Below are 12539 nucleotides of genomic sequence, written 5' to 3'. Positions count from 1 at the left end.
GGGAGAGTGGGAGGGAGGCAAGGGTTGAAGAACGACCTATTTGATACTATGCTTACCACCTGTGTGATGGGATCATTTGGATCCCAAATCCCAGTGTCACTCAATATACTCACGTAAAAAACCTGCACATATACCCCCAGAATCTAAAATAAAAGTTGAAGTTATATTTAAAAATGAAACAAGCTAATAAATCCTCACAGTTAAGTGCCCCCAACTCCCAACAACACAAATGCTTCTGCCTCTGTCATCTCATATGTTCCTCACACTAAGGCTGTGAGGTAGGGATCAGGAAGCCCATTTTATGAAGGAGAATACTGGGGCATGGAGAGGTTAAAGGTAGGGTTTCTAACCAGGATCTGTGAAATAAATGGGACAGGAAATCAATTGCCACTTGGTTTTCTCTTTCTATCTGATATGAACAGAGGCCATAGACCGCAGTAGCACCATCACTGCCTCTGTTTTCTCCTAGCAAAAATCAAAGCTCTTCACTTCTCGTTAGGGTGGCTGCAGATGTCTCAAAATACTGTTTATCTTCATGTCAACTTTAAAATTATGGTCTCTTTAAACCCTCATTTTGATATCATTCTTTAAATTTATTAATAAGGACATTTATTATTGCCTTACTGCCATGTCACAAATTAGTTTTTTAATATATTTTTTCTTTTCTTTTTTTTTTCAGAGGCAGGGTCTTATTCCATCACCCAGGCTGGAGTTCTTTGGTACAGTCATAGCTCACTGCAGCCTCCAACTTCTGGGCTCAAGCAATCTTCCCACCTCAGCCTCCCAAAATGCTGGGATTACAGGCATAAGCTACTATGCTCGACTAATTTTCAAATGTTTCGTAGAGATAAGGTCTCACCATGTTGCCCAGGCTGATCTCAAACTCTTGGCCCCAAACGATTCTCCCACCTTGGCCTCCCAAAGTGCTGGGATTACTGGTTTTTGAGCCACCGCACCCAGCCAGTATTGCAATACCATTGGTTTCCTTTGTAGCTCTGTGTATTTTATTTTACTTTTTTTTTCTGAGATGGAATTTTCTTCTGTTGCTCAGGCTGGAATGCAGTGGTGCAATCTTGGTTCACTACAACCTCTGCCTCCTGGGTTCAAGCAATTCTCCTGCCTCAGCCTCCTGAGTAGCTGGGAGGTGCCCGCCACCACGCCCAGCTAATTTTTTTTTTTTTTTTTTTTTTTTGTATTTTTAGTAGAGACAGGGTTTCACCATGTTGGCCAGGCTGGTTTTGAACTCCTGACCTCAAGTGATCCGCCTGCCTCAGCATCCCAAAGTGCTAGGATTACAGGCATGAGCCACCATGCCCAGCCTATTTTATTCATTTAAAAACACTAATCTGAGCAGGGTCCACAGGCTTCACCAGACGTCAAGCAGGTCCCAGGTACAAAGTGATTGCCTGGGTCAATCATTGTCTCTCCTAAAACGAGGACAGTCTGGGTCTCTCAATTCCCAAACCCCAAACGGTTTCACTGAATCCCCAGGAAGGAGGGGAACTGGAGGCTCAAGGGAGCAAAAACAGAAATCAGGGGCCTCCCCAGTTCGTCTTGGGGATGAAGAACCTTCTCGAAGGTTCAGGGAGGGTGTGGTTCTGAGCCCCTTTGCCAGCAGTGCATTTCTCAAGGCCAAGGGTACAGCCTCAGCCTTTAGATGAGGGACTCCTAATTGTGCGCTGGGCAACCGCTGTACTGCGCCTGCAGCCTCTCCTGCCAACACCCCCGGTTTTTCCAAAAGAAGCTGAGTCACAACAGGCAAGCCACTGAGGCACAGCCAGGCGCTTTCTCCTCCTCTCGCCTCCCTGTGGGGCCTGGCGTAGAGAGTTCTGGCTGGAACTTTTTTTCTGCGTCGTCCACCCCCGCTATCCTAGCACCGAAAGCTCCGCTGTTGCACAGAAAATAAGAAAGGAGACGAGGTGGGCAGGGGTCTTGTGCCCTCACAGGCCAGGAACCCCTTTGGTTGTCTGGTGATACCTGTGGTCCTATTGGACAAAATATTTCAAATTCAAGCAATAAATATGTAGGATTACCAGGGAAACACATGCCATTAAAATATAATTAATAAAATATTAAAAATGCATGATCTAGTAATAGATGTACCTCTTTATAAATGCATCAAATAACATAATCTAGCAGCAGGTCTCACAAGCACTGTAGTTTTGGAGCAGCAGTAAGAATTAATTATATTTTGAGATGTCTGCAACTACTGTAATTTGATATGAAAATACCGGTGATTGACTGGGTGGAGGTGGCTCACGCCTGTAATTCCAGCACTTTCAGGAGGCTGAGGCAGGAAGATTGCTCGAGGCCAGGAGTTCAAGACCAGCCTGAGCAACATACCAACACCCTGTCTCTATAAAAATTAGAAAGTTAGGCAGGGTGACACGGCTCATGCCTGTAATCTCAGCATTTTGGGAGGCCAAGACAGGTGGATCACTTGAGGCCAGGAGTTCGAAACCAGCCTGGTCAACACGGCAAAAGCCCATCTCTAACAAAAATACAAAAAAATCAGACAAGTATGGTGGTGTGTGCCTATAGTCCCAGCTACTCGGGAGACTGAGGTATGAGAATCACTTCAACCTTGGAAGCAGAGGTTGCGGTGAGCTGAGACTGTGCCACTGCACTCTAGCCTGGGGGTCAGAGTGAGACTCTGTCTCAAAATAAAATAACATAAAAAGAATTAGAAAGTTAGCTGGGGGTGGTGGTGTACGCCTGTGGTTCCAACTACTTGGGAAACTGAGGCAGGATTGCTTAAACTGCGAAGGTCAAGGCTGCAATGAGCTATGATTGCACTTCTGCACTCTAGCCTGGGCAACAGAGCGAGACGCTGTCTCAAGAAAAGAAAATTTAAAAATACCAGTGACTGGCTGGGCGCGGTGGTTCACGCCTGTAATCCCAGCACTTTGGGAGGCTGAGACGGGTGGATCACGAGGTCAGGAGATCGAGACCATCCTGGCTAACATGGTGAAACCCTGTCTCTATTAAAAAAAAAAAAAAATGAGCCGGGTGTGTTGGCAGGTGCCTGTAGTCCCAGCTACTCGGGAGGCTAAGGCAGGAGAATGGCGTGAACCCGGGAGGCGGAGCTTGCAGTGAGCCAAGATTGTGCCACTGCCCTCCAGCCTGGGCAACAGAGTGAGACTTCGTCTCAAAATAAATAATAAGTATTAAAAATAAAATAAAAAAATACCAGTGACTTCCACTGTAGAGAAAGTTGCAAGTACTGTTAATGAGACTGGGATGAATAAGACCATGTTACAAAAGGGAGAAGATGAAACCTTTTGGCTAAAGGCAGTGAAAAATCACAATGGAATTGTTTTCCCACTGAAGACTCCCAAGCGCCAGGTTAAGAACTCCTGTCTAATCCTTCCTATGCCCTGTCAGCAGGGAGCACTGAGCTGGAAGTTCTGGCTTCTGCCATAGCATCTAGGAGTCTGTATCCAGCATCCGGGAGACCTGGTTCCTGGGCAGCTAAGCTGCCTTGTCCAGCCTTGCCCCTGCCCCTTCTGGAAGCTACAATAGCTCTACGTAAACTTCCTTTTGTCATTTGCTGCCTCTGGTGGCTCAATTGCATCATCTTTTTGTTGCCAGTTTCCCTGGTTCTGCTTAACATAGATGGAAACCACCAGGGAGATGAGACCAAAATCCACACGAAAAGGAAATGTGATCGGGTGCGGGTACTCACGCCTGTGATCCCAGCACTTTGGGAGGCTGAGGTGGGGGGGGATCCCCTGAGATCTGGAGTTTGAGATCAACCTGGCCTCAAGCTCGGGATGATGAAACCCCGTCTCTACTAAAAATACGAAAATTAGCTGGGTGTAGTGGTAGGTGCCTGTAATCCCAGCTACTTGGGAGGCTGAGGTACGATAATTGCTTGAACCTGGGAGGTGGAGGTTGCAGTGAGCCGAGATTGTGCCACTGCGCTCCAGCCTGGGTGATAGAGCAAGACCCTGTCTAAAAATAAAAAAGAAAAGAAAAAGAGAAAAGAAATGCATGTGCCAGCAGTCAGGTGAAGACGCATTCTACTTGTCACTAAAATGAAACATATGCCCACATCTGAGAACTGAGTTTCTTTTCAATTGCTCTAATGGGGGTAGGGGAGGTAAGACAGTTGCCTTTGTTTATACCAATTAGGCTGCTTGACTTTATTTATTTATTTAGAACAGGGTCTCATTCTGTCACCCAGGCTGGAGTGCAGTCATGCAATCATAGCTCCCTGAAGTCTTGAACTCCTGGCTTCAAGCAATCCTTCCACCTCGTCCTCCCAAAGTGCTGAATTTGCACGTATAAGCCACTGTGCCAGGCACTTGTATTTTTTTTTTTGAGAAGGAGTTTCGCTATTGTCACCCAGGCTGGAGTGCAGTGGCGTGATCTCAGCTCACTGCAAACTCTGCCCCTCCCGGGTTCAAGCAATTCTCCTGCTTCAGCCTCCTGAGTAGCTGGGATTACAGGCGCCCACCACCATGCCCAGCTAATTTTTGTATTTTTAGTAGAGACAGGGTTTCACCATGTTGGCCAGGCTGGTCTTGATCTCCTGACCTCAAGTGATCCACCCACCTCAGCCTCTCAAAGTGCGGGGTTTGCAGGTATAAGCCACTGTGCCAGGCCTTTGTACTGTTTTTTTAATGATGGTTCTGCTGTAAACAGCAAGCTAAGGTGTCACTGCTGTTGCGTGGGTCTGGTGGTTTAGGGCATAGGCCCTCCAGCCAGGAGCTGCCCTGAGGGACATGCAGGTCTCTGACACCAGGTTCCATCCCTTTCAGTGGCTACCAGCCTCCTGCTTGCTAATGACTCCCCACTTCCAGGCCCCCCCCCGAATCCAAAACCCTCCTGTCCCTCCAGGCAACGGCTCTTCTCAGGTATCTTTGATAACTAAGACCGACTTCAATAAATCATGAACCACAAAACGTACAGACAATGTAGCTCGTGGAATGAAAAAGCTAAGAGTCTTCAGAGGGAAAGATGATGCTTTGCAGACCAAGGGAAGGGCAGAGTGGGGATCGAACCCAGGAATCTGGCATCACGCACCAAGGAAGGCAGGTGGTGCAGGGGAAGGAGGCTGATCTGGGTTTGAATCCTGGCTTCCCCGGTCTCACTTGTGGATATGTGGGAGTCCCAGCAGCTCTCCAGACTAGTCCCTTCATCTGTACATCCAGCGGGTGTGCAACACAGATCACTTGGGGGAGTTCCTTTTTTTCTTTTCTTTCTTTCTTTTTTTTTTTTTTTTTGAGATAGGGTCTCACTCTGTGGACTAGGCTGGAGTACAGTGGTGCGATCATAGCTCACTGCAGCCTCCAACTCCTGGGCACAAGCAATCCTGCCACCTCAGTCTCCCAAAGAGCTGAGACTACAGGTGCACACCACCATGCCCTGCTAATTTTTAATGCTTTTGTAGGGACAGGGCCTTGCTATGTTGCCCAGGCTGGTCTTGAACTCCTGGCCTCAAGAGGTCCTCCTGCCTCAGCCTCCCAGAATGGTAGGATTACAGGCGTGAGCCACTGCACTGGGCAATTTGGAGGATTAAATGAGATGCTGTCCCTGCAGCCCCTGGGGCAGGCAGGTGCTGGCAAAATGCTCATCCCCTCCTTCCCCCTGGCTCATCTCTTATCATCACCTCTACTCTCCTCCCGCCAGTTGTCCTCCACTGCAAGCCCTCCCCGTTCCCATCTTCCCCAGCATCCCGTAGGTTCCTACCTGAGACCACACTGGAAGAGTCCGGGTGCCTGGCCGAGCCTGGCCATTCCCTTTTATACCTGCCTAACAGGTCTGGGTCAGCAAAACCTTAAAAAAGAAGAGACGCCCTCAGGGGTCCAGGAGCTTAGCTGGCCTCTCCTTCCAGGCCCTGAGTGGGCACTCCTGGGTCCCTCAGGGGGGATCTGTGAATGCCCTGCATCTAAGACATTCACCTTCCTCCCATTACCCTTGTGGGGAAACTGATGACCTCAGCCCAGCGGTGAAGGCTGTGGGCAGAAATAGAACAGCTGGGTAATGAGTTTTCCTCTTAAAGTTACACCTGCCTTCGCGGAGGGGCTGACGGTCAAGGAAGACCTGGGATGACTCATACAGAGCCTTTGGCGTGGATGAACTGGGATAACCAATCGGTTGATGACACTGTCTCTTTCACATGTTCAGGCTGGAAGGCCCATGTTAGCTTGGACTTTACTCTTCTGATCACAGCCATAGGCCCCCTGCAGCCCCCGTGGCCATGCAGTGTCATGGGCGCAGTGTCAGCCTCAAGCCCCTAAAGCCCTCACTCTAACTCCTCTATGGCTTCCCATGTGACATGTAGCCTTGAGCAAGTCCCCGCTGTCTCTGGCCTTGACTTTCCCATCTGTAAAGTGGGTGGCTGGGTGGGTGAACCCTAGGAGTCCTTTGTGTTGTCCTTGAGTTCAGAGATGGCCTCTGTATCTAGAGGGAGAAACTGCCTTGGGGATGTGCTTCCTGGCATCCATCATCCCCCTATCTCTATACTCTACATCCCCAATTCACTTTTTAAGAATTGACGTGAAATTTACATTTTTGTTCACTTGATACCAAGACCATGTGTTGTATAAGCCTTTTATTTTTATTTTTATTTTTATTTTTTGAGTCAGTCTCACTCTGTCACCCAGGCTGGAATGCAGTGGCGCGATCTCGGCTCACTGCAACCTCTGCCTCCCAGGTTCAAGCAATTCTTCTGCCTCAGCCTCCCAAGTACCTGGGCTTACAGGTGCATGCCACCACACCTGGCTAGTTTTTTGTATTTTTAGTAGAGACAGGGTTTTACCACGTTGGCCAGGTTGGTCTCGAACTCCTGAGCTTGGGTGATCCTCCCGCCTCGGCCTCCCAAAGGGCTGGGAGTACAGGCGTGAGCCATCTCGGCTGGCCTGTTTAAGCCGTTAAGCTCAACTGTATGTAATCCTATGGCGAAAATAGGGACTAAACTCCTTCATTAATGATGCGTATTTAAATGTCATTGACTTTTTTTTGAAAGATATTAAGCCTTACCTAAGTGTAAATAAATTGAGGTGAAATTTATATAACATAAAATTAACCACTTTAAGCCGACAATCCAGTGGCATTTGGTGCACTCACAATGTTGTGCAACTGTCGTCTCTATCTAGTTTCAGAACGTCTTCATCAGCCCAAAAGGAAGCCTACTACCCAATAAGCAATTTCTCCCCTAGCTCCTGGTTACCACTGATTGGCCTTCTGCCTCTCTGGCTTTACCTATGCTAGAGATTTCATATGAATGGAATCATACAATGTGTAACCTTTTGCATCGTTTTCAAAGTTCATCCATGCTGTATCTTGTACCAATACTTCATTCCTTCTTAAGGCTCAATAATAATCTGGTCGGGTATGGTGGCTCATGCCTGTAATCTGAGACAGAGGAGGGTGGATCCCTTGAGGTCAGGAGTTCAAAATCAGCCTGGCTAACACGGTGAAACCCCTTATCTACTAAAAATACAAAAAATTAGCCAGGCATGGAGGTGGGCGCCTGTAATCCCAGCTACTCGGGAGGCTGAGGCAGGAGAATCACTTGAACCTGGGAGGCAGAGGCTGCAGTGAGCCGAGATCGCGCCACTGCACTCCAACCTGGGGGACAGGGCCAGACTTTGTCTCAAAAAAATGAAAAAATAAAAAAATAAAAAATAAATAAATAAATAGAATGATAATCCATTGTATGGATATATCACAATTTCTTTGTCCATTCATTCGTTGACGGACATTTGGTTTGTTTCCACCTTTTGGCTATTGTGAATAATGCTGTTATGAACATATGTGCACATATATTTTGTGAGGGCCTGTTTTGAATCCTTTCGCATATTTATCTAGAGTGGACTTTCTAGGTCATATGATAATTCTACATTTAGCTGTTTGAGGAACTGCCGCAAGGAGTCTAATTTCTCCACCTTCTCACTGACACATATTATTTCCATTTGTAAAAATTGTAGTCATCCATGTAACCAACCAAAACGCCCATCAGTGGTAGACTGGATACAGAAAATATGGTGCGTATACACCATGGAAAAGACAGGCCGGGCGCGGTGGCTCACACCTGTAATCCCAGCACTTTGGGAGGCCGAGGCAGGCAGATCATGCAGTCAGAAGATCGAGACCATCCTGGCTAACATGGTGAAACCCTGTCTCTACTAAAAAATAAAAAAAAAAAATTAGCAAGGCGTGGTGGTGGGCGCCTGTAGTCCTAGCTATTGGGAGGCTGAGGCAGGAGAATGGTGTGAACCCAGGAGGCGGAGCTTGTAGTGAGCCAAGATTGCGCCACTGCACTCCAGCCTGGGCGATGGAGTGAGACTCCGTCTCAAAAAAAAAAAAAAAAAAAAGTGAGCAAGATCATGTCCTTTGCGGTAACATGGGTGGAGCTGGAGGCCATTATCCTAAGCAAGTCTATCTATCCTAATGCATTTCTATCCTAATGCAGGAACAGAAAAACAAATACTGCATGTTTTCATTTATAGGTGGGAGCTAAACATTGAGTCCACATGGACACAAAGAAAGGAGCAATAGATACCGAGGTCTATCTGAGGGTAGAGGGCAGGAGGAGGGTGAGGTCCAAAAAATAGAACCTATGGTGCCAAGCGCGGTGGCTTATGCTTGTAATCCCAGCACTTTGGGAGGCCAAGGCAGGTGGATCACTTCAGGTCAGGAATTCGAGTCCAGCCTGACCAACAGGGTGAGACTCCGTCTCTACTAAAATGGTTACAAAATTAGCCAGGCATGGTGGTGCATGCCTGTAATTCCAGCTTACTTGGGAGGCTGAGGCAGGAGAATTGCTTGAACCCGGGGGGCGGAGGTTGCAGTGAACTGAGATGGTGCCATTGTACTCCAGCCTGGGCGACAGAGGGAGACTCCATCTCCAAAAAAAAAAAAAAGTACCTATGGGGTACTATCCTTAGTGCCTGGGTGACAAAATACTCTGTACACCAAACCCATGTGACACACAATTTACCTATGTAACAGACTTGCACATAAACCGCTGAACCTAAAATAAAAGTTACAAATTAAAAAAAGAAATGGGATATGGTACTTGTAAATGTTTAGTACATAGTTGCTTAATAAACATGTTGATTGGACTAAAAAAAAGTTGTAGTCACACTAGTGAATGTGAAGTGGCATCTCACTGTGACTTTGATTTGCATTTTCCTAATGACTGATGACGCTGAGGACTTTGCCATGGGCTTGTTGGTACTTGTTTATCTTCCTTGGAGAAATGTCTATTTAAGTCTTTTGTTATTTATTTATTTATTTATTTATTTATTTATTTTTGAGACATGATCTCACTTGGTCACCCAGGCTGGAATGCAGTGGCACGATCATGGCTCACTGCAGCCCCTCAACCTTCCAGACTCAAGCGATCCTCCCATCTCAGACTCCCAAGTAGCTGAGACAACTGTCAGGCACCACAGTGCCTCCTTAATTTTTGTATTTTTTGTAGAGATGGGGACTTTTCATGTTGCCCAGGCTGGTCTCTAACTCCTCGGCTCAGGCAATCCTCCTGCCTCTGCTTCCCAAAGTGCTGGGACTACAGGCATGAGCTTGGCACCGCACTTGGTTACTTTTTGTATTTTTAGTAGAGACGGGGTTTCGCCATGTTGGTCAGGCTGAGCTCAAACTCCTGACCTCAGATGATCTGCCCGCCTCGGCTTCCCAAAGTGCTGGGATTACAGGCGTGAGCCACTGTGTCCAGCCATGATAATGTTCTTTGATGCACAAGAGTTAATGTTGCTGAATCCAATCTATCTGTTTTTTCTCTTGTCGCTTGTGCTTCTGGTGTCATCTTTAGGAAACCATGGCCACATTCGAGGTCTTGAAAATTTGCCCCTGTGTTTTCTTCTAAGTGTTGATCGGTTTTAGCTTTTATATTTGGATTGTTGATCCTCCAATTCATTCTTAAGGGAAAAAGGAACCTATCTGAGCACAAAACTGATTTCCTTTTTAAAATCTCTCTAGTTTTGAAAAGCAACTGTTTTAAACCCAGAGAACCTTTTAAGTTCATATAGATGTTTTCAAATGCTTTCTATTATCATCTGACCCTGACAGCAATCCATTTACAAACATATTATTGTGTTCTCACAACTGGAATCCAGCAATGAAGAATCATATTAATAAGCAACCATGGGTTGGATGAGGTGGCTCATGCCTGTAATCCCAGCACTTTGGGAGGCCGAGGCAGGTGGATCACCTGAGGTCAGGAGTCGAGACCAGCCTGGCCAACATGGTGAAACCCCATCTCTACTAAAAACACAAAAATTAGCCGATCATGGTGGTGTGCGCCTCTAATCCCAGCTACTCGGGAAACTGAGGCTGGAGAATTGCTTGAGCCCGGGAGGCGGAGGTTGCAGTGAGCTGAGATCGCACCACTGCACTCCAGCCTGAGCAACAGAGCAAGACTTTGTCTCAAAAAAAAAAAAAAAAAAAAAAAAGAGAAAGTAGCAACCATGACATCAACCAACACTGGCTCTGTCAGAATACTTCACAATAGAGGATGAACCTCACTTCTTCCATGCTGGGCCTCAGATTCCCCAAAATTGAAATAAGATTTTGGCTTGGAGGGCCTCCACACATGGATGCTGTCAGTCTCTGGGTATGGGAAGCTCAGAGCTTTGCCTTCTGAGATGCCATTCCCCCAAATCTGACCACCTGACACGTTTGTTTTTATTTTTTTATTATTTTAAAATTAAACTAAATTCAATGTTTGAGACAGGGTCTTGCTCTATTGCCCAAGCTGGAGGGCAGTGGTGCAATCATGGCTCACTTCAGCCTTGAACTCCCAGGCTTAAGCAATCCTCCCACCTCAGCCTCCCAAGTAGCTGGGACTACAGGCATGCATGCCACCACACCCAACTAACTTTTTAATTTTTTTTTTTTTTTGTAGAGAGTGGCGGGGAGTCACTATGTTGCCCACACTGATCTTGAACTCCTGGCCTCAAGCGATCGTCCTGTCTCAGCCTCCCAAAGTGGTGGGATTACAGCTGCGAGCCTCCATGCCTGGCCAGGTCTGTTTTTAATATCTTTAGCAGCAGAGCTTTTAACGGGCAGATTCCTGTGCAGAGTTCTGGTTTGTAAAGAGAAAAGTGGAGCTTCTCTGGGCAAAGCGGGGGAGGTTAAAATGGAGGTGAAATTTACATTGTTCTCCACCTGATATGAGGATTATGTGTTGTACAAGTCTTTCAGCTCAATTGTGTGTAATCCTATGATGATCCACGTCCCATCCCCTCCTGGGCCTTTTGACGGCAGTGTCCAGAGATCCAGGAGAGGCTGCTGGTGGGAGCTGTCACCTGGCAGCCGGGGCCTGGAGCCCATCCGTGGACCACCCTCCCAAGCCTGGGTCCTGAGGTGCTTCTAGCTTATTCCCATGTGATCACCATGCTCTGGCTGATGGGGGTAAAGGCTGGTGAGAATAAACGGGCCTCTGCCCTACCGGGATTCTGGGAAGGTCTATTCTCTGGCCAGAGGTTTTCTTTCTGCCCTAGTCCGGGTCCCAGCAGGAAACAGCACACTCCAGGGGGGCCACTGCAGAGCGTTTATTTATTTATCTATTTGTTAGAGACAGGGTCTTGCTCTGTCACCCAGGCTGGAATGTAGTGGTGCGATCATAGCTCACTGCAGCCTCAATCGCCTGGGCTCAAGTGATATTCCTGCCTCACACAGCCCCACAAGTAGCTGAGACTACAGGCGTGCACCACCATGCCAGGCTGATTATTATTTTTTTATTTTTGAAACGGAGTCTTGTCTCGCTCTGTCACCCAGGCTGGAGTGCAGTGGCGTGATCTCAGCTCATTGCAACCTCCGCCTCCCGGGTTCAAGTGATTCTCCTGCCTTAGCCTCCTGAGTAACTGAGATTACAAGCACCTGCCACCACACCCAGCTAACTTTTGTATTTTTAGTAGAGATGGCGTTTCACTGTGTTGGCCAGGCTGGTGTTGAACTCCTGACCTCATGATCCGCCTGCCTCGGCCTCCCAAAGTGCTGGGACTACAAACATGAACCACTGTGTCCAGCCCAGGCTGATTACTTTTATTTTTATTTTTTTAGAGATGGAGGTCGATCTTGCTATGTTGCCCAGGCTGGTCTCGAAGTCCTGGGCTCAAGTAATCCGCCCGCCTCGGCCTCCCAAAGTGCTGGGATTACAGGCATGAGCCGCGGTGCCCAGCCTCACTGCATAGGGTTTAATGAAGAGCCAATTTACTGAGGTGGGGCAGGGTTCAAGAAAGACAGTAGGTACAGTAAAGCACCCCCTGCTCAGGCCACAGGCGAAGCCCCTGCACCCTGGATATGGCTGCGGGAGAAGCGTTGGCCCCCAGGGGCACAGAGCAACTCCAGGGGGACAGTGCAACTGCTGACCAACCAGACCCAGCAGAGCCGGGGGTGCGTTTACCGCTCCCCTCCTGTGCACCCATCTCCTCCTAGCATCTCCTTCGGCCAAACCCAACTAGAGCCAGAAAGCAGGAACCCAGGCAAGTACTCGGGGGGTCAGCCTCCTGGACCCAGGACAGGGTAGAAAAGGATGGCAGGTGGATCTGGAGCAATGGAAGCCA

This window comes from Macaca mulatta, chromosome 3 (genome assembly GCF_049350105.2).
Source record: "Macaca mulatta isolate MMU2019108-1 chromosome 3, T2T-MMU8v2.0, whole genome shotgun sequence".
Classification (NCBI taxonomy): Eukaryota; Metazoa; Chordata; class Mammalia; order Primates; family Cercopithecidae; genus Macaca; species Macaca mulatta.
This window is presented reverse-complemented; position numbering follows the sequence as displayed.